This window comes from Chiloscyllium plagiosum, unplaced genomic scaffold (genome assembly GCF_037043375.1).
Source record: "Chiloscyllium plagiosum isolate Xiang-an unplaced genomic scaffold, Cpla_swu_hap1 HiC_scaffold_16, whole genome shotgun sequence".
Classification (NCBI taxonomy): Eukaryota; Metazoa; Chordata; class Chondrichthyes; order Orectolobiformes; family Hemiscylliidae; genus Chiloscyllium; species Chiloscyllium plagiosum.
The window spans coordinates 54,743,920-54,768,240 of NW_028270154.1; the positions used below are offsets into that span (position 1 = coordinate 54,743,920).

The 24,321-nt window shown below is 34.7% G+C and overlaps 1 long non-coding RNA gene across 1 annotated transcript in view; it reads left to right on the forward strand.

The window, feature by feature from the left end:
* Window positions 1–24,321, forward strand: part of LOC148147541 (uncharacterized) — a 35,987-nt gene that overhangs the window by 2,524 nt on the left and 9,142 nt on the right. The gene's annotated exons all lie outside the window — the stretch shown is intronic.

Consider the following 24,321-nt stretch of genomic DNA (forward strand, 5'->3'; position numbering starts at 1 on the left):
ATTCCAGATGGTTCCAGCTATGTGCAAAAATAATTTTGACTTTTGGCCAAGGCACAGAACTTTTTTTTTTCTCATTTTTATTAAAATATATAGAAAAGGTAATTTATTGTTTAATAATTATGATACATGATAGTGTCAGATCAAATTTACTGATTGCTAATATTAATACAGAATTATTATTTTGGTGTTTATAGCCAAGGTTAAACGTCTTAGGATGCTATCAGAAAAAAGCAACTCAACAACAATTAAGAACCATATTGAAACACCTTGTCCAATTGCACAATATAATTATGATGGCCCATGTATTTGTGTTTGTGGATCCTTAACTGACAGTCAGTTAAATTTTTGCAAATCACAGAGTTCAAAGAGGACCAGATTCTAGATTATACTTAATATGCACCTCCAGATGGAGGATTACTCAGATTGTGCAATGTACCACAAATCAATGCACTGCCTGACTAATTCTCACTATTACACCGCTGTGTACTTAAAATAAATTTACCATTCAAAGTAAGTGATAAAAATCTTCATAAATTCTTTCACTCTAATACACTTAGTAACTAAGTCATGCATTTTTCTGCTGCTTCTGTTACCCATTTTTGTCTCAAAGATGCTCTGATGGAACAGATGGATATTGGCAATTTTACCAAAATTGTGGGGGGTTAGTTCTGCACTGCTAAAGTGTTTTTTTTTAGTTGTCAGGCATGATTGAGATGCACAATGACATAATAGTTCTCAGCACCATTCCCTGGTGTCAGTAATAAAAAAAATTCCAATTTCAGTATGGAAATATTTTCAAAACTAAATCAGTGCATTGGGATTCAAAAAACTCAAAAAAGGTAAGGAAAGGTAGCCAAGTAGCATAGAACATAGGATCACAAGAAATAGGAATACACTGTGTAGGTCATTTGGCCCTTTGAGACTATTTGAACATCTGATGTGATCATACTGACATCAACTTAAATGACGCTCTTCTGTACTATCCTTATACCTTTTAATTTCTTTAGTATCCAAAAACCTATCCTTCTCTCTCTTGAACATGCTCAACATTTTAGCATCCCTAGCTCTTTGTGGTGAAGAATTTCAAAAATTGACAACATTTTTCAGTGAAAAGTCCTGATGTCTGATCTCTTATACTGAGACTATGGCCCTCAGTTCTCAACTGCCCAACCAGAATTATTATCAAATCTATCTGGTACTGGGCATTAGACTTCTGTCCTTTAGCTAGTTTCACCTACCTTCAATGGAATATTAGGTGGGACTATCACAATGACAAACATTTGACTTAGTGAGGTTAATTAGAATTGTATGTCCTTTTGCTCAGGACAAAACCATTGATGTTGTTCCCTTACCTTTTTATCGAACTTTAAGAATAGTGCAGAAAGAAAAAAAGAGACTATTATTTGTATATTGTGTTGTAAACTTTTTCACTTTCATTCCAACTGGTGAACCTGTTACCAGGTATTTCAATGCGAGTGCCAAAATCTGTTTTAGTCATTTCTTTGTAACTCATGAAGAAGGTAAACTATATACAATATCTCTGCTTTAATTGCACTTTATATTTTAAGCTCAGCAAAATAAACTTCCACCAATAACATCACTATAACAGTGAAGGAAGCAATTGATTTTAACTTGATATCAACACATTTGCTATGTTAGTTCAAATGGCCTAAAGGGTATTGTAATAATATCTATTTGCAAACCCTGATGGGCATTTTTTTGGTTGAATCAATCCTAATTAATTTTAAATTTGTTTTTTTTGCCAAATGTTTTACCTTTGCTCCTCTGCCAAAGGATTCAACACCTTGTTAAAGGATATTTCCATGGTGTCAAGCACTCCCCATCACCTTTCCTAACTCAGTGGGCATGAGGCTTATGCATTTCTACAGCTAACTCATTACAGAGGGATGAAAATGGAGTTTGATCTGGTTTGCATAGCTCTGCAACTCACTAGATAAACTGGAGAAACATTGGGGAAGCTAACTTCAACTAAAAAGATCAAATAAAATTTACAGAGGTTTCAAGCTAACATGTATGCTTTTCATTGAGTTGAAGTTATTTGACTTTTATTCAATATCTTTCATGATATGCACTAATTTCATTTTGGAGGTGGGTATATTGTTGGCTGCAGCTGTTTGATGCTCGTACAGTTCTGCACTAGATCATGTTAAATATCTTTTAAATATTAGAGGAGCAAAGGTAGATGGCTTAATGGATAAGGCACTGGCCTGTTAAGTCAGGGATTGTGGGCTCAAGTCCCATCTGGAGTATTTGGTTTTAATCAAAAATTGGGTGTTGGTTACTTCTGTGAAGGGGTTAAAAGGAAAGGCCAAAGAATTCTACAAAATAGGTGGCATAGTGGCTCAGTGGTTAGCACTGCTGCCTCACAGTGCCTGGGTTCAATTCCAGCATTGGGCAAATGTCTGTGCAGAGTTTGCACGTTTCCCCCGTGTCTATGTGGGTTTCCTCCCACAGTCCAAAGATGTGCAAGTAAGGTGAATTGGCCATGCTAAATTGCCCATAGTGTTAGGTGCATTAGTCAGAGGGAAATGGGTCTGGGTGGGTTACCCTTCAGAGGGTTGGTGTGGACTTGTTGGGCTGAAAGGCCTGTTTCCACATTTTAGGGAATCTAATCTAAGCAAAGTATAATGGCTTTTAGAACACCACATCATGAAGGCACCATTTTGACAGTGGTGGCTGGATAGAAAGGCTGCAACCCCACTAACGAGCTACTTGGTAATGTTCTGACAGCTGAAGATATATGAAATGAATATTTGTAAAATTTCAGGAGGGAGCACACTACCATCCTGTGTATATATGCATGTAGCACTGATATAAAAATATTTTATGAAATTTCTAATCTGCATCAGCAAAAAAATCAATTTTGTAAGGAACAGTCAAAGGAGATTAAACAATGGGGCCCCTGATCTTTACCTCCTGATGCTTTTCCATCAGGAAACATTTTATTCAGCCCTTAAGGCCAGATGGTGTTTGTGGTAGATTTTAAGTACAGTTCTGCAGGCTTTAAATTGTTATTTTCATCCTGTACTCCAAACACTGTACGTATGCCCATACAGAAAATAGATGTATTTAACATAGCTTTTAAAAAATACAGACTTATTTGCATCATAAATTTGTTACTTAAGTAGAAAATGAGCTAAATTCCAAGAACACTGTTGTGAAAGCAGGAAATGTGCTGGGAGACTGAAGTGGCCTCCTCCAGATTTAAGCTGATTCCTGTCTAGATGAATATAGCAGATCAGATGACAAGTTATACCTTAAAAGGCAATGGCCAGATTTAAGCAGTAGTTTTATTTTTATTTGAATCTGTAACTTTGACAATATGTTTTGAATAGAGATTTATTTGTGTTCTTCCAGTCCATTGTAACGAATTAGAACTAATTCAATATATTGTCATTTTCTGCTATTTCAACTAAGTATTTATTTTTCTTTCATCAATATCAAAGATAACACTGAACAAAACCAACAAAATAATATGCTTTTAGTCTCTCACCCCTTTAAAGGAAAATGTTGGTTGCAAAATGGTTTATTTCTCATGACAACAGAACAATACTTTTATGTGTAAAATCAATAACACTTTACATGGTCTGTAAAACAATTTTAATTTGCAATTAACAAATCAAATGTTTAATCACCAAGTTTACCAAATATTCTTCTTTAGTATCTTCATTAAATTTTAAATTAATCAAATAAATTAGGTTAAAAATGTTTTATACTTAGGACTTATTTGTTTTAACGAGTGTTAATTAAACATACAAAAATAGATTTTTCCATTCAGAGCTTTGATGGCAGTCAGGATGAATTGTGAAGGAATAAGAAGATTTGGATGACAATGGAAAGGCAATTGTGGGAGTTAGGAGAGGGAAGAGCACTATAATGAGGTCTCTGCGGTGTCTGTCGATGCAAATAATAATGTGTGAGTGACTCTAACAGATTGAACTGTAAATTGAAAGTTTATCAATCTTGCATTGTGTTCTGACATCTTCAATATAATTTATCCCAGAACATCAATTGTTACTAATGAGTAAAGGATAACCAATATCAATCAATCTTACTGAAAAGAACAAATTAAGTCATTTTTAAAACAAAGGAATTCCCTATAATATTTTGGGACAATCCAAACAAAACAATTTAGTAATTAAGAATTATCCTTTACTAGCACCAAGTATAAGCTACAACCCTGTAAATCTTCATCATAAAGAGCAACATCTTTTGCCCTCTTTCACAAATTTTAATATCGCATTTAAAACAAATAATAACCAACCAAATTTCTATTACTGAAAACCATCCTTTTTTTTAACATATCACTTGTAGAAATATACATCATACCTTTCTGTTATCAGTGGCTCTAAAGTATGTTCTTTTGTGAAAATGTTTTTTAAATGTTTTAAAAGTATTTATTATCCATATTAAAATGAAACTTATCCACCTTGATTTACTTTCAAATCTAACTTCATTAAAGATTAAATCATTAGGATGATTTATTTCATGCATTTTTTTTTGTCTTAGTTTTTGGGCATTTTTCTTAAATGGCAATGGTTCCACAAACAATATCTGAATAAATCCAGTTTATGATCTACACTATGGTCTGACAGAATTATATCCAATCTTTTATTTTAACCATGACAAAACCATTAAATGTCAAAAGTACCCTGAAGTTGCTCATCTTTCACAGTGCTAAACAAAAGGCTGTGAATAATTTAATTTTTCCCGTAGCTACATCTTTGACGTCAGTGACAAACAACGGTCATTCAAGAAGCTCAGTGTTGATACAAGCCCTGAAACAAAATCTGTGGCTTGGATTCTGTATTTCAGGTTGTTGATTCCTCAACAATATTTCATGGCTAATATTAAGAGACATGTTTAAAGGTCTATGCACCTGGTCTGGAACATAATTATCTCACAACATAAATCACTACAATATCAGTTGTGACTTTTTACTCTGCTATTACTCAACCTTAACCCACTAACATTATCCAAGTACCATGTTATCCCTGCTAAGTAATTTGAAAATGCAGTACCAGTCAGGAACTCTGTACTCTATTAAGTTCTCTCCACGCAGACTTCCTTTCTGTTTTTTACCACAAGGTTGCATGCAAAGGAACAATTAACCTTAAACTGCAGTAAAATTCCTTCACATAAAATGTTACAGCATGTTCTGTAAAATGGGGCTTCCTGAAGGGAAATCGCATCCTTTAAATGTTTTTGCTTTAAAAGAAAAGCATTATAGGAAAACCTCCATAACAATACTGTATACACTCCATAACAGAATTAGAGAAAGCTATTTGCAAACCAATTAAAATGTAAATCTTTTAGCTTCCCCTCCTGTATGCTTCAATGTTTAGAATCAGTTCCATTGGAAATCTGATGCAAGAAAATCATACACATCTGTGTATATATATAAAACAGGTTTATTGAAGCATAGCAGTTTCAGCTTCACTTTAATGGAAACTGCCTTGTGAATAAAAAAAAGACTAAAATTACATTCAGGCAAGTAGCGTGAAATCGATGTTTGAAACCTAACTTTTATCTTTATTATGTAACCAAAGTGCTAGCTGTCTCACTAACTCCTTGTTTCTGTCAAAATGTGACGCCTAACATGAACGAAAGCATTAAAAACTGCTTAACCACAGTTAAGGCACAAAGCATTCGGTATAAACAATTTTTGTTCACTCCACCAAATAATTCAAATAGAAAGCAAAAATCTCTCAATGATGGAAGCACCTAATACCTCATTCAGCATGCATAGAGAACAGATAGATTAATGTTTCTAATGCAGCCCTTCCATCTGGTTAAGGATACACTTGAAATCTTAAATTGTCTGTCCCTGATTTTGTTTTAGTGATCTATTTAGGCTTACTTTCAGCAGTGTTAGTTTCAAATCAATGTTTGCAGAATCATGATAACTTTAACAATTGGAAATTTTATTCATTTGAATTGATTAGTTGTAGCAGAGTAAATGGGGACAGCTGGTGATGGGCCCTCTGCTTGCCTGTTCTCGTTGCTATACTGTCTAAACTATTTTGAGGCTCATTAACATGTTTTGGGAGGACATGAAATTGGCTGGCACCAGAGCAGGCCAACAAATGGTGCTTGTGAGGGAAGACAACTCTGGGGTGGGGTGCAGTTCAAATGGGTCAACTGTATCTGACTGTTTTGAGTGTGATTTCCGAAAGAATTTTAGCAACTGCTTACACACTGGTGCAAATGAGAAGAACATATGAATGCAAACTCATTTCATTGTGCCTCAGAATTACAACCATGCTGTAATGTACATCATAAGACCACAACCTGTAAACTACAAGTGATGTACAGCCACCTGAACCTAGAAGGACCTCTGACCTTCAGTCTATAGACACTCTCTAAAAAAGCAACAACTGCAGCACAAACTACTATTTGACTTACATCATGTGAAGCAAATTAAAAACAGCTCTCCGAAGTATAAAATGTATGAGAAACTCTGAGGTCAGTGAGTGTCTTGCCCAACAGCCAAACAAGCATTAGGGAACACTTGCTATGAGGTGGACAGTCAACAGAGTGAAATGTCTCTCAGGTACATGAGTAGCCACCTTTGGGTCTTCCCTGTGGTAGAGGGTCCAGTGGTGAATGTCTCACTCTCGGAGAGCTGCTGGCATGAACCATAGCTCCTCATACCACCAACACAGTAGATGTTGTAATTGCTGGCGATAATGTGCCCACCAAAGGAATAGGATCATTGGGAGAATACCTAACCAAAGGTGAGTGAAGGTAGAAAGGTGTTGCAAGGTGAGGGTAGCAGCTTGGAGAGCAGTGTTGGAAGCAAGAGCACGGAACAGTTGTCAGTGGCCAGACCCTCTGACTATGTGTGTCAGTTGACTCTTCAAGTAGCATAACCAACATCATGCTGCCAGTGGCTGTGAATCCTGTGTCAGCCCCCAACATGCTCTGAATTAATCAGGGAAGGCTTTGCCCCCACTGATCTGTCACTTTTGCCCACAGTCATGGACCCAGCCAGAATGCTTCCCACTGTGATAGACTCCATTAAATTCAGCCTTTAGAATCTTTTAGGATATATTTGGTGAAAGTTCTATCAGCAGTAAAGATATTTTAGACAAGTCTAGATGTGCCCACTGAAGGGTTAAAGGAACTTATCAAGCAGTCTAAATCTCAGACATGGTTTGTTGATTCACCCTCAGAGTCTAATTACAGCTATTTGTGGTTAGTTGTCTCTAAAAATTAATCTATTCTGTTTAGGTAAGCTGTGCAGATATCATTGATTTAGTTTTAAAGACAAAAATATCAGACATACATTGGATTGAAAATTTAAACAATTAAAGAATGTTGCAACTTTATATATTTTTAATTTCTACAATTATTCTACAATTGTTCTCTTTCAGGTCCTTTTGCCTGGACCCATTCTTTATAACTAATATTTGTTTTGGAAAAAAACATGCTGGTTAAATTAGACTTAAAAATGTTTGAACAAAATGGTCCAACTGTGTATCTGTTCCCATTCAAGTAATGTTTGTGAAGCTAATTATCCTTTACTTTGATGATGATACGTCCAAAATGTACATTAAAAATCATAAAGTAGCTTTCATGCATGATAGATGCATTCTCTAAAAAATTAGAACTTTAAGCACGTAGGGCACCCTGACCGATCATAGTTTCAATTGAGGAGCTGACTCTGGAACAATTTACGGTAACCTTTCCATATGCATATACATCCTTTCCAAATGTTTATTCAGTACCATTTTAATTTATGGCTTCAAAAAGTACATTTATATTAAAGTATTCAATTTTTTTTAAGTAAGGCTTTGAATGAAAATGCCCAACTTCCCCTTTAATTGTCTTAGAATGAGAATTACTTCTAAGTCCTCTTAATTTTGATTCTTCAACAAATAGAACCAATCTTTCACAATTTATCTTTTCAAATACTTACCTAATCTTGAAGAACTCTAATAGGTTTCCTGAATCTAAATTTAAAAATTCTCATATCTAGCTTCTCATCCAAACAATATCGTCTTATTCCTACTATCATTCCAGTTATCTTTTTCTATAACATTTCCATGTCTTAAATACCTTTCTGCTGACAGGGTCTAGAATATATACAGCACGCCAAATTGACAAATTCTGTATTGCATCATTGTGAATATATTTGATATTCCTACATTAAAAAATCTCTCATTTCACAACCTTTTCTAACAGTATTCTAGGCTTTTAATCAAGTCTGCATCCCAAATTTTCACCACTCTGTTAAAAACTGTCTCATTTGTGATACATTCTTTTTCCCTATCTAACTTCATAATTTTCTGCACTGAACTGCATCACTAACCTATTTGCCCATGCTTGTACCTTGTCTACATCGATCTGTAATGTCCTACGTACTTCCCTATACATCTCAATTAGTGGCATAATGCGTCCAACTCAGATAGTCAAAGTTTCTCCTTATTTATTTGTTCATGGGATGTGGGTGTCACTGGCTAGGCAAACATTTATTGCACAGAAGACAGTGAAGAGTCAAACACATTTCTGTGGGTAACATATAGGCCAGGCCAGGCAAGGATGACGGATTTCCTTCCCAAAAGGTCACTATTGAGTCAGTTAGGTTTTACAATAATTAGCAGTAATGGTTGCCATTAGGTGAACATGCAATTCCAGATTCTCATTGAATTCAAATTTCACTGCCATTGTGGGATGCAAACCCATGTTCCCAAAACATTAGCCTGGAGTTCTGTTACTTATTCAGTGACTGTACCACTATACGAGGACTGAAGTCTCACTACAAGACTTGAGCAAAAGAAATCAAGACTAATAGCCTATTGAAAGTGCTGCCTTTTGCCTGAAATTTTAAACAATTGTTCATCTGGATTTGTACACAAAAGATTCCGTAGCACAACTTCAAAGAAAAACAGAGAAATTATCTCTGATGCCTTTTCCAATATTTATCAGAAGCAGATTATCTGCATATTATCTTTTTACTCTTGGTGGGAGTTTGTTTTGTACAAATTGGCTGTTTTTTTTCTACTTTTGAGCTTCAGAAGTACGTTCTTGGCTGTGAAACGTTTTGGGACATCATATGGTTGTGATAAGTGCTATGTAAATCTAAGCCTTTGAATTTTATAGTCTATTATGGTCCTTAATTAAGAGCTATTAGCAAACTTCAAGATCACTTCTTTCATGTGTATGTCCAAATCTTTTTTTATAAATGATAAAGAAAATAAGTACCAATTACAATAGCTTGCATCTGACAAAACAACAAAAAATCCATTTAATCTTCCATTCTCTCTTAAGCTTTCTAACTATTCATGGAACTATAAACTCTCTATTGTAATGCACTTTAACTTTTGTAACTTTCTCAAATCAACATTTGCTACTTTTTTTTATTGATAACGAATTTCATCAACAAAGTAATCGTTTTACGAATATATTTTATATTGTAGTTCAGGAAAGTACAGGGTGAAATGCGAATCCGAACAAACCTTGAACCATTTATTGAAAAAACAATTTATTATACCAGTAAATGTACTGCAAAGGAATGCCGACTGATATTTGTCACTTTTTTCACGAGCAAACTGTTTTCCAGCTGCAAATCTAATTACTTCATGTAGATCCTGTCTTATGTTGCAGATCAGACTTTGAGTTCAAGAAATTGTTCATAGCTGAAATTACTAGACTGAAACTGATACACTATTCAAAATTACAATCATTGGACCTTAGCAACAATCAACTGTGTGGAGCATATTAACAACTTACATCAGCATTTGTCAGGTCCTTCCTTAAAAAAAAATGAAATTTTAACAGAACAGTAAGATGTATGTTGAATTTCTGCTAGCAACACATTGATGTATGGAGGTATTATATCATTTATGCCATTTTGTTCTGGGAAGTTTGTTTTTTTTTTAAAAAAGTTACCACACATGAAAATTTAAGATGCTGTCAATGGTTTAAATTATGAATAATAATGCTTAGTGTATGGCTGTAGTTTAGAAATACGGCAGATTTAGTCTTTTCTAAACCTAATTTTGAAAATATGAGTTAAAAATCTTTTTAGTTGACAGAAAAAATTGCATGATGTTAAACCATGTTCAGTACAAAAATATACTGTTCTGTTTTTCTACTTAGCAGAAAATGAACAGCTACATTCCAGATAGTTGACCTTCAAGTTCATCAAAGCAATTTAGCTCAGCAAGATTAAAACCATCTGGTTTGTGGCACTTTTTCATTTAATTTCCCCTTGTAATTGGCCATTGAATGAATCTGTGGCTAGAAAAATATTTTAATACTAAACTTAAGAGAGGAACGATTGGCTGTGATGCAAATCTTTGCTCAAATGCTGGGATCGTGTCATCTCTTTCTGTTGGTAAGCAGAGGTCTTTCAATGATGCATGCTTAATCAAATAGACCTTATTTCTCATTATTTATACTTTTCATTTATTTCCTATTTATTGAGATAATCAGTTTCTAAGAAATAATTTCCTGATTTTTGTCCTTCCTGGGTTATACTTACATATTCAAATATTACTCAATATTGCTCTTGGAGAATTAACAGTGATAAAACCATAAGATACAGGAGCAGATATTAGGCCATTTAGCCCATCACGTCTGCTCTAGTATTCGACAATGGCTGATAGGTATCTTAACTTCAACCTTGTGCCTTCTCCCTGAAACCCTTGGTTCTTTTACTAATCAAGAACCTACCTATAAAACAAGAGGTCCTTTCAGGGAACCTTTCTCTGTTCTCTCAATTCCTTGTAGTCTTATTCACCTTTACCTTATTTTTGTTATGCATTGAATATATGTACTGCAAAAACATGCAGATCATGTGTTCACACGCAAGTCAAGCAGATTTTAATTAATGAAGGCCAATAGCTTTCCAATGAGTTTTTTTTTCAAAGTTTTTGGATATTAGTGAATAGGAAAATACAAACCACAAATTTTACGGTAGGAGTAAGGAAGGACATAATAAGCGCTGAAATTTTCAACCAGGTTAAGGAAGAAAACATTTTAGAATGTAGATATGGCAGTGGCTGTAGTTTTTATCCAATAGTGTGAATATATTTGCCATTGGTAATTATATTAACGTGAAGTGAGAGAAAGAGGAAAGGGGGCAGACGAGAATATGGAAAGATAAAGGATAACAACTCATCGTGGAAACTATAAAAGTGAGCGGTTAAGAGTAGGTAACAATGCATGCTTACCAAAGGGTTATACGTGAACAATGTGATCTGGAATGACAAGCAATCTTCTATGAAAAGTTCTCAATGGCTATGATGATCACCATTATAATCAATCTTTAAACCACAGATTTTTTTTAAACTTCCACAAGGAACATGCAGATTTAGACACTTTGTACTCTCCATCTGACATTTTATTTTCCTAACAATGCACGAATAACCATGGTATATTAAAAGTGTTTAATTGAATTAAGTTTATTTTATAATTATTTAATATGCATTTAATATGTTTTCTTGGGAGATTTCTCTTAAAATATTGCTTAGTCTTCATGTTGCTTATCTCAGCATAAACAATGACTGAGGTGCTCATCTAACTGATGAAATAGAATTCATACATGATTCCATAACCAATCAGTAAGGTGCATGGGATTAGAAGAGCCATTATCTATTTCTATATCCAATCCTAATTGCTCTGCATCCGAACCAGATATTTCCTTTGCTGAAAAGCTCTAGAGATAGCTGGAGGTTTACATGATGATGGCATTGCTATCAGTGTCAAGCAGTTACTCCTGTGATATTCCACATCCCTGCAAAATGTATTCTGCTTTCAGCTCATGGAATTTTGACATCATCCAATACTTCATGGAAGAATTTCTTGCTGCCATGCTATGCTGTGTCAGCCTGGTCCTTGAATTTCCCTGTATACCAAAGGTATATGATCAGCTGATGGTCACAAACACAGCTGATGGTCATTAATGGTCTTCAGCTTTGCTTTATATACCATTGGATTATATTTGTTCAGCAAAGAGGGATTGAATATTAAGGGTACATTTTACAATTCCCAAATGGAAATGTCATTGTCATACTAAGCACTTGTTCCTAATTTGCATGTAGACTTTCTTTTATTCAGTCGTAGAATAGGTATCACTGTAGGCCAGCATTTATTGCCTACTCCTACACAACTGAATGCCATGTTAGTCCATTGCAGAGAGTTAAGAGACAACTGCAGTGCTGTAGGTCTATAATGAGATATGTACCATATTAAAAATCACACAATACCAGGTTAGAGTCCAACAGGTTTAATTGGAAGCACTAACTTTCGAAGCACTGCTCTTCTTCAGGTGGTTGTGACAAAGTCAGTGCTTCCAATTAAACCTGTTGGACTATAACCTGGTGTTGTGTGATTTTCAAATTTGTACACCCAAGTCCAACACCAGCAACTCCAAATCATGTACCATATTAGTAGGGTCAGTATTTGGATGGCTGACCTACAATGCAGAGTTATATCAATAGCATGGATTCAATTCTTACACCAGCTGAAGTCACTATGAAGGACTCTTCTTTCCAGCCTCTCTCCTCACCTGAGGAGTGATGACCCTCAGGTTAAACTACAACCAGTTGTCTCTCTCTCTCTCTGTCTCTCTCTCTCTCTAATGGACAAAGAAATCCTAGGTCATGTAGGACTGTGGCAGTTTTACCTTTACCTACCATACTATATAAGGGCAGCAGGTTTGTTTTCCACAATGACAGCATGAGCCAGATTGGTTTTTGGAACAATTAAGCAGTTTCATGGTTACAATTATTTTTTCTTCAAGATTTATTGGTACTTTAATCTTAACTGCTTTATTATGTCTTTGATAAGATACTTCTGTATCAGTATTGTAGTTTTCACAGCATCTCCATCTAATGTGGCACTCCATGCCTTGCTGTTTCAAATAAAAACCATTCATTTTTTGCTGGGCCTCCCACAAGGATCCCCAATGACATTTCCTGAGTTAAACTATGATGTTTGTTGTCTTATGTTTCTCTGAAAACCAACTAAACTAAACCAACTGAATCAAACAGCATGCCAAGCAACAACCCCAGGATCCTTGGACTTCTATTCCCCGCAGAGTGGTGGAGATAATAATATTAAATATATTTAAGGCAAATGTAGGTAGAGTCTTGACTGAGAAGTTAGTTAAATGATATTGAGACTAAATAAGAAAGAGTGTGAAGTTAGGGCCACAATCAGATCAGCCATGATGTTATTGAATGGTGGAGCAAGAGCAAGGGGCTGGATGGCCTACTCCTGCTCCAGATTTGGATGTTTGCATGATCAATAAATTGACTTCTCCAAACTTGGCCATTCTATAATAGTTTTGCATACTTCTCAGTTTTATTAACAAACATTTCACCATTTAGATCATTCCAATAGTTGCACAATAAGTACTAAAGAAACTCTACCACAGATATATTGTATTTGACTTAGTGAGACAGAGCAATCTTGTATGATAATGTTACTTATTTTAGAACAAGTTGGCAGCCCATTCTACACAGGTCCTGATTTTGAAAATGGGCAATAATATGAAGTGTGCTGATTCATTTTCAACTGTTTTATACGATAGCTCAAGGTCAAAATTTACCCCAGTGATTTCTCCTTCCCTAAAAAAAGTTGCGTTCTCATGAAAAGCACAGTCTCGCCTGTATAAGTTTAGATTTTTGATATGCTTGCAGCTAAAAGCATTTTGGCTAAACTGGATGCAAAGCAGTTTTTAGATGAGTCCAGTCAGATACAGCTCAAATGAAAAAAATGCCTAAAGCAAAGGTATCATTCTGACCTCTTGCAAAGAAACTTTTCAAAGTCAGGCTGAGCTTTGTAAGTTTAACATGTTATACCCTTTACAAGTCATGGTATTCTAATTTATCCCAGCAAAAACCACAAATTCCTTAAATCTTTTGGCATGTTTCCAATAACATGATTAAGGCGCTCTGAATCACAGTTACTGGAAGCTGACTTTTACCATATATGGAATTGATTTTCCTTCAGAGAATGGAAAAAGTAATGGTATTTTTAGTTAACATTAGACTTTGTATGAGATCATCAATATTCAGACTTGATATCAGAACCAGACTGTTTTATTGCTTTTTGTATAACTTTCAAAATAATTTTCACTCATTATGTGCCCTAATAAACCAGAACAGTAAGTGCTTTCAATTCTGATCCAATGAACATGAAAGAGAATTAAATATTTATTTGTTACCTATCAGGAATACATCAACATCCATGCACTTCACAGTCTTGCTATCCAAAAATGTAACTTACAAGCAGCGTGTATATTAAGAGTGCCAATATAATTCCTATTTAAGGAAGTCAAACTGAAGCTTGGAAAGAATCAGTAAATGAAAAGGCATTTGTTTATCAGGGATCAAAACTTGATACAGTACATTTGGATTGTATTGCATATTAGCTACGTGCCATACAAATAATTGGAATTTAACGGAAGAAGTTTCAGCATAAATTTCCATCTTGTATATTTTAAGTTGGCAGATTGACTATGATTAGGAAACTGATAAATGAATTCAATAAGTAACACAGTAAGAAAAAGAGTGCCTTTAAACATAAATTGTTTGATTTTATAGTATTCAGCACTGGAATTGTTTTTTTTTCAAATAAAACATGTCACAGATGTGATATGTTGGAAATTACAGAGCTGCACAGGGAATTTAAGATACAGAACACTCTGCAATACTGTTAATAACTTTGGCATGGAGCAAAGAATCTGAAAATCTAAAGTAGTAACTGAGTCAAAAAGCAATTTAAATTTGTAGTTGTGTATAGTGTCTGACTAGTTACCAAGAGGATATAGGTCTGTAGAAAAATATTGTCTTCATGGAATGCAATATAAGTTGTATAACACATATTCAGAACTATTTAAAACCTCGAGTCTTCTTGGAATGCCTTCTAGTACACTTATTTGCTACTTCTTGGTTGAACTTATTTCTTCGATTTCTGACTAAGTTCTAAGTGCTTTTCAGCATGAAACTAGTTATCTAGTTTTGTGCTTTGTGTCATTCAACTCTCAGACCTTGATTGTAGGCTTAACTAAACAAGTTAATTTACCCATGTTGTCGGCAATACTTTTTAGAAAATGGCATGGACCTGAAAACATTCAGGAAAACATTCCTTCTCATCAAGATTATACTGCAATACATTATCCATTGCTTTTGTTGTTTAATCAAAATGTATTCTATTAGATTGTGAAAATTTATAAAATTTTCCATCTAATTTTAAGTTATGTATCTATGATTCTACAATATCACCAAATAGTTAGTACTTTCTGTGCAAAGTTATCCAGAAAGCTTCATGGGCAAACCAGCAAACTAAGCAGAAGGTTTAAGCTCAGATAGAAAGCCATCAAAAGCAATACAATCTACCTATGACCAAACAATGTCAATTTCCCTGCTGTTTAAAGCAAAGTTAATCCCTCTGGAAGAAAAAGAAACATAACTAAACTTTAGCTCTTCTTGATATAAGGTCAGTTTGTTTAACTCAATCACATAGAATACATTGGGAATATTTGCATATGTCCAACTGGCAAAACTCAGATCAAATAATTAGAAAATTATACTTTCAAAGCTGCCAGCACAAATCATTTATACTGTGCACCTTAAAACTCATATTTGACTAACTACTATTATTACCAACTATCTTCAATGATTATAGTTGTTGTTGGATATCTGTGCAATAATCTGCTCTTTCGATATTCTCATGTTCTGCCCTAAGGCAAATGCTAATGTAAGGCGTAGCTAGGAGAATTATTGAGCTACTTAATAGGGAAACATAGTTTATTTGGTTTTCCATGTTGCCTGCTTCATTGCTATTATCTTTAGAGTTGCTTCTCTGACGTAAGCCACAAACAAAGCCGGAGAGGTGAAATGACCTGAGAGATTATTCAGAGCCATTTCTCCAATCTCTGTTTGCCATTATGTCTAGATTGGGGCCCGCAAACCAAAATGGGCATACCTCACTGTATTACTTATTCCATCTTAATGTAAAAATTGATCAATGTTTAGAGTTGAGTTTTCAACCTTCACTCAGGCTTGCCTGGAGTGGGGTGCAAATTATTTACTTTTTGATTTAGCAAAGGACAAGTCAGCACTAAGTCAAAACATCACTCCAAACTATTAGAACAAACTTATTTTAAGAAACTTTCCCCATAGTTCTGTTTGTCGACTTTCATAATCATAATACCTTAATTTTTGATGCGATGAATCTGCGATTAAAAACTTACTGTTCTACTATATTCATCGGTTTATAACAATGAAATTAAACTGAATTAAACTTTATCATGATATACAGGATTACATATCCAAATGTGCCTCAAATCAGTGGACAACATATTCCATGATGGCTTTCTTGAGCTTTCATGTCTTGCATAATATGATTATTGGAGTAACTGCTCAAACTTGTAGTCTTAAGTTCAGTTCTGCTTAATGCAAAATTAATCATTTAGTTCTAGTTCTTTTGTCTTAAATTAATTCTCTTCCCATGCTAAGGTCTCATTTGTAGTCCTGCAGATATTTCCACTGACACATTTAAATTCCCTGCTGACTGCCATTTTGATCCTGCAACCAATTGTCAATTATTAATTTTCCTGTATAACTGTAATGTCACAAGCAAATCCTCAGTTTTGTTGCACATGGATGTTACATTGATGCAGAGTGAGTCTCATGAACAGCATTTGAAGCTGCAAAGACTTATTTGCTTGTTTTAAAATTATTTGTAACATTAAAAATCAATTACCTAACAAGCAATAGACTTTGCTTAGCTGTTGGAAACAGCATATGGTTATTGAGAAATAACAAAGTGATAAATGCTATAAAATAATAGATACGTACAAACCACAAACAGAAAAGAATAAACACCTTCTCGCAGATGGTGAACTTGTTGATCTCCCCTTAATTATCCAGCAGAGTTACATTTGAAGTAACATGTGTAAGAAGCATTTCACGTTTATCCAGCTGTAATTGGCAAGTTTTGTATAAACCTTGGGAGACTAAATGTAACAGATGAAAAGTGATGAGGCTCTAACCTTGTCACTCTGATTAAATAAAAAATAACTGGACTGCGCAATTGGCTCAGTGATATTAACAATATTAGTTATTGAAAGGCAGTTATCATTGACTGACCTATTTATTGACAAAGGTAAAAACAAGCATTTCTAATTCAGTATGCAGTCACTTGCGTGGGACAGCATATCTCGCTCTCAGAAGCAAGACTGAAATATCCTGCTTCTCTAGTCTCATCTCCTAAATTCAGTCAGCAGAGTTTAACTGTGATCATGTCTAAACCTACTGCAAGAAATAATAGATAATCCAGAAAATTAATGATGCAAATGTAAGCATTTTGAATCATCCTGTTCAGACATGTTGTGACAAATCTGTGGCACAGATAGTGAATCCGGATGCAGAAATCACTACCACTGTGCCACAATAACCTTCAATGCTGCAGATGTAGACTGCTCACTATTGACTATTGCTCAATAACCAGGTTGTAATTCTTAGAGGGTTATCTCCCATGTTAACTGCATATCATTTGGCTTTACCTGTATTCAGCTAGTGGCCATTAACCAGAGATTTGGAGTGTTTGTACTTATAGAATCAGGCTGAATGTGTTGTTATTGTTTGGAGTTGCATGGTGTGTAATTTGTATTTCTGTAAATAAAAACTTAATCCCAGTTTTGTATTTACATCCTTCACTCCTTACCTATCTGAATATAACATAGGATGTTAAAATTCAAAGTTGTAGTAGGTAATATGTTACACTATAATGAAATTATTCCTTTCGACAGCGATCTTGCTGTACTTGATAAGCTTAAATAAAGAGGAGCATATATATGCTGTTGGATTTACTTGAACATAGTAGTCTGAAACAGTTTCATTTTCAAGAGGGGTCTATGTCTGAGAGAGATTACGGTTTCAGTCTTTAAGAAGTAAAGGTATATTGATACTTATAGGTGCATGATTATTGAGTCAATGAGGAGAAAAATAAATAGGGAGGAGTTATCTTCCACCTGCAGATATTTTGCCATTAACCTAATGAAAGAAGGTCATAGAAATGTTACCTCCATTATTAATTAAAATTTTAAATTGTTTGCAGCACAAATGAACTTTGGCCATTCACCATTTCAAGATTTTTGTGTTGTCTCTTTTGGGATTAAGGGCTCTAGAGATAATTGGTATTGGCAAGCGAAGTTGCACATAAGAAGTGATTTGGAGCAAAACACAGTGATGCAATTCATGAGTCTTATGATCAACAAGATTTAATACTTCACATAAAGCATGCAATTCTCTGTGCTAATTAAGCAACAATGAAGTTGTAGAAAGTTTTGGTGATTTCAATCCTAAAAACATGAAGATGCCTGTGGATTCCCCAATTGAAAGTCCACTTTGTTTTTTTTTTGTAATATAACTATAATGAAGTTAATGGATGACACTTTATGTGGCTGGAGCATTGTTTTTATTTGAAGTATTTTTAAAGATCTACTTATGAAAAGCAGAATGCAGCTTCCCAACAAATAATATAGTATTGGTAGGACGTTAATTTATTCTGTTACTATAATTATTCAACATGGATAGTAAACTTTCTCACCTTGTTTCTTTAAAAACATTGAAACAATTGGAAAAGTAGATATTTTAGTTTGTTTAAAAAATCCTTCGCTCAATTGCTCATGTATCATTCATATTCACTCAAATAATGTTTATCTTACTTTAGGGCCGCACGATGGCTCAGTATTTAGCACTTCTGCCCCACAGTGCCAGGGATCTGGGTTTGATTCGTACCTTCGGCGACTGTCTGTGTGGAGTTTGCACATTCTCCCCATGTCCTCCAGGTGCTCCAGTTTCCTCCCATAATCCAAAAATGTGCAGGTTAGGTGAATTCGCCATGCTAAATTTCCCATAGAGTTTAGGGATATGTAGGTAAGGTGCATTAGTCAGGGGAAATATATACGATAATAGGGTCAGGTGTGGGTCACTTCGGAGGTGCGTGTGGACTTGTTGGGCCAAAGGACCTTAGAGTCATAGTCATAGAGTCATAGAGATGCACAGCATGGAAACAGACCCTTCGGTCCAACCCGTCCTTGCCGACCAGATATTCCAACCCAATCTAGTCCCACCTGCCAGCACCCGGCCCATATTCCTCCAAACCCTTCCTATTCATATACCCTGCTTCCACACTGTAGGGATTCTATGAAATTACTCAGCAATGAAGGAGTTCCCTTATCTATCAGGCCTTTACTGAATATTAAATTACATAATTATGTTCAAGTTTGTGTATTGCTCAATGAATGTTATTGCAAGAGATTTATTAAACTTTGGCATATTGTATATATCTCAGGTAAAGCAGAGACTAGTTTATTAAAATGTGCAAGTAACTAAATAAATTAATAATGCTCTTCATGACATGTTACATTTATAATAATCTATATCCACTTTGGCAATAATTGACATGTAGTAGACCAGTTAGGTATGTCCAAATAGTTTGCAGTGACCATGCCCAAAACCTTGAAAGGTTTCCTCTGAGAAACAGGGAAAGTCATTCTAAACTATCTGAGATAATTGCATTTAATTATAAGGGAACTTCACAGTAACTGGCAGATGATTAGATATCACAGCTTTTCCAGGCTTAAAGACATACTTTCAAACAAGAACCAGTCTCTCCAAAAATATAGAATCTGGAATTCTGATCACTGGCAGATTGTTAATACTGTGCTCTGAAAAGTCTAGGAATTATACTTGGAAGTATTTCAATTTTTTAACTAAGTCTTTTTCAACACAAACTATAAGCTCTTCTTTTTATCATTAACATCTAGTGCCAATGTGGTCAATAAATCCAAATATTTTCAATATTGTTTGTAGATTGATGATGACATTGCAACATTAACAGAATAAAGATTGACTTATTTCAGTAATAGAATGCTGTTGATTGAACTGACTCTAAAACAAAGTAATGAGTTTTGTTTTTCTCATCTTCATAATAATTCAAAGTTAATATAGCAAAGTACATAGTCCCTTCTCATAAACATAAATATTTAATTGTATGTTACATTTTTAATAAACTTTCAACTTTTTAATTTGGTTCTTAAGTAGATGTAAGCTATGTTTAAATGTTGTAATAAAGTACACAAAATAGGATTTGTGTTCTGTCACCTTTTTCAAAATCTAATCAAATGTTTTCTGTAATAAAAATCCAATTATTAGAAAGCTTTATTCAAACAGTTTTTAAAATTATCTCAAATTATTTGTGTGGAGTCTATCCACATACTATTATAATCACAACAAAGGCATGACATACCTCAGCCCTGGTTTTATAAACAGAATACACATGTGCACTTGGGAAAGCAGTGAAGGGGACTGGAATTTGGGAGACTGGAATTAAGAATAACATGAACTCTTGGGCAGTCAAAGAGTAAAGCATTTCCTTTCTTGGTACTGAAATTTACTATGTCTGGGTTTGTATATGACAAAGGTTGAGCTTCAATGACAGCTGCTGTTTCCTCTCACTGCACAGGGTTTATAAATCCTGAATCCCACAAGCCTCAACAAACATTCTCAATGTAGACAGTGCATGTCTCTTAAAAGTTCAATGTAAATAGAATTTGCAGCCTGCACTTCTTTGCTTTTCATACATGAAAACATAATTATGAAATTACATAAACAAATTACATTTCTTCTGGTATTTGAAGAAATAATCAAAAGCTTGCTTATAAATGCTTCATCTGAATCTTTCTATCCATAGATGCATTAACACTCTGATACTCAATGATTTCCAAATAAGACTTGTTTCAGGTTTATTTGTGGAGGGGAAAGAGCTATTTGTTTTAATGTCCTTTTAGCGTAGCCATCAAATGATGCATACTAGCAATAATTTCCTTAGCAAACCCTCAGAATCCAACTTGCTTCCAATCAGTTTGCTGAGTTCTGAAATGGCTGATATGTATAAGATGTGAGCTACAGATTCTGCCACTTTCAGACAGATGCTTGAAGTATGGAGTAGATGGGTTGTTTGGGATTCTGTGTATTCCCTCAGCCATCTTGACTTTGCCTCTGTGTGTTCCCATCAAGGCTCAATGTGATTGGTGCTTTCATGACCAAGTCTTCTCCAGTTTGGTTGCTCATAAGCCAAGATCTCCAGTGAATTGGTGGGAGTGTTTCATCTATTTGGGCATGCTTGAAAGACATTGCTAAAGCGTGTCTGCTGCTTTTCTGGATGTCTCCTGTTGTGGCTAAGTTCCCAGTTGAATAACTGGTTCAGGAATCTGGTGTCAGTCATATAGACAATATGAACAGTCCAGAGAAGCTAAGAGACTAGCATCTTGTCAATTTGGCTTGCAAGAGGACACTGGTCTTGGACCACTTTCCTTTTTGCCATTACATTTGAATGATCCTATATAGTCACAATTGGTGCCTGTTGTAGATTGTCCACATTTCAAAGTGAAAAGGAGGACAAGACTACTGAGATCCGCTGCTGGTAAACAATGGACCTGCCGAGATTCTCGTGTTAATTATCATTGTTCAACTACAAATAGACCATAGCATTTTTTTGATAATGGGAAAACATTTTTTTTGTGAAATATGTAGAAGTTGTGTATTCATACAACATAATACAAATTATTATTTTCTCAATTTACACACAATTAAGAAACAAAATGTTCGTACTCATTCTGCAGTATATAATAAAGCAGTGTGTTGTCACTTGTTGTAAATCAGCAGACATAAATTGATCACATTGTGCAAACATAGGATATTTAATATAGGAAACCATTTATTCTACTCCCTGACAAAAGCCTGTAAATTTAACACTTCTATGATTGTATGACAATTGTAACAATTTCAGACATTTTGTGAATGATTATGAAGTGTATAAATCTGTCCCTTTACCTGCCCTTGCCATTCAATCAGGGAATTAACCACCTAATATTTACCCTGCCATGTATGTGATATTCCATTGAAATTAAAAGCAACCCCTATTGTATTCTCTGAATAAAATGCAGCTGAAATATCTTCAAATAGATAAAAACAGCTTTTAAATGGATGCTGCAGAACATTTTTTAAACCAAAGTAATTGAATGAAATGCATTCAGACATTGATTGAATGAATTAGTCAAATACATGCTATTGCAGATGTAACAATATGATGAAACAGTATAACTTTGTGTCATTCCAAGTCACTATGTTCATAAACGCCATTTATAATAATGACTGTCTTTTATCAATTATTTACATGATGAGTACCAGAATTTAATGGCCAAGTAATAGCATGTGAAAAGTAAAACAATGAATAATCAAGTTGTTCATTTACAAAACTGTGAGATATTAAAGTCTGATCTGCCACAACATTCTGACAGTTGTTTATAAAAACACTACATTTATCATGCCCTTATCCTGATACTTTCAAGTGGGCACCATTTTGATGTCTGATTTTGTGTAAAAGCTACACCATTAGAATAGCACACTGCTTAAATTCCTACTTTAATCTAAGCAGGAAGACTGACAGACAGGGACAACTTTTTTTATACATGTAAGATATGTATAATATCACTCAGAACCAAAGCAGGAAATTATATAACTTCAAGATAAAAGGACCTCTCGAATCAAGGATGCTGGTTTTAAATTCACACATCTCAGAATAAACAAAAAGTGCTTCAAAAGCTGATAACATATAAGTGTAAAATTGTTCAGCACAAACTAAGATATTTAAATTAAGAGATGTTGTGGTAATAAATTCGAGCAGGATGACTGGTAGTAGTTTAACCTGAGTGTCACCACACCTCAGGTAAAGGGAAAGGTTAAGAAGAAAAGTCCTCCATGGTAACCTCAGCTAATGCAGGAATTGAATCCATGCTGTTGGCATCACTCTGCATTGAAAACCAGCCATCCAGCATACTGAAGAAGAAATGGTTTAGGATTTTAACAAATTTGTTAACAATCAGATTCTGCTATTATAATGTATGATAATGACCAGAGTTCACAATGATGGAGTTGAAGACATGCCCTCAATGAATGTGTGTACAATAGCGTTAATAACCAAAACAACTTTCATCCTTCCCCTCCATTCTGATTGCTTCATGGCACCAAATTGACTTCTATATCTAGGATCTTTTGGATAATTTTATATAATAACATGTCTCCTTTTAAACAGATGGCCAAGTATTGTTTTAAAAGTTAATGGCTCAAATTAAGAGAGAAATAAATCAAAAGAGCAACAAGAAAGGTCTTGTTGGTCCTAGAGACTTGCTACAACTCAACACAGTATCTTTGACAGCGCATTCCAACCTACAATCTCTAGATGTAGAAGTACAAGGGCAGTGGATGGGAGTGAAACCAAAATCTGCAAAACATAACTTATTTCATATAGCTGTAGTTCAATTCAAATCGACTAAATTTCTGAATAACTGCAACATATAACCTCTGAGAAATTATAGTGATAATGGACACAAAATCTACAAGTTCAAAGTTATGGACAGTTCTGTTGACAATACTGAGTCTGTGGCCTCCTTCCCAAAGTTCATTATTTTGCAGCTACTTTAAACTGTATTGTCCACTGATAACTAGCTGTGACTCATGCTGTACCTGGCACAAAAACTACAAATAATTTCCAACGCAAAATATCTTTACCCCACTTAGTGTAATTTTCTGGAAATTAGTTGGCTAATTTTATCAAGAAGTTGGTGTTATCATTCTTTTTTCTCCAGAAGTAGCGAGCTTCAATTGGTTGTATCTTTTCTCAAAAAGTTTTAGTCTTAGATCATATGTATGCATCAATGATCCATAATAATTCCTGTACTTTCTCATTTAAAAGTTAGATCAAGGAGTTGATCTCACAAGATGCTTGCTTGACCAATGATTCAAGGATCAATTCTGCACCCATCAATGGTTAAATGAAACAGTCAAATGTTCTTCTATATTGTGCTTTCAGATTTTATACTCATTGAAGCCCCACAGTAATGTAATACATTGCCTTGAGGAGAATAGACATAGTCTAAACTTGAACTTGACTTTAAAAGTGGTCTGATTTGTGGATTTTAAAATACCATGGGTTTGATTTCTGCAGAAGGGTGTGCTTGATTGAAAATACTACTTCTTTGAAAAATATACTTGCTTTATGGATCTCATCAGCTTGCACACAATTGAGTTAGTTGCATTCCATTGAGCTGAATTCAGCAATCAGGTGAAGCTTGAAATGATAACATGACCAGGTATCAAAAATTCATGACTCCCTGATTGATAGCTCTTTTAAAAAAAAATGTGTTGGGCACTTTTTTAGCTAATAAATAATGGAAGAACATGTAACTTCAATGAGATGGATAAGTAATTTTTT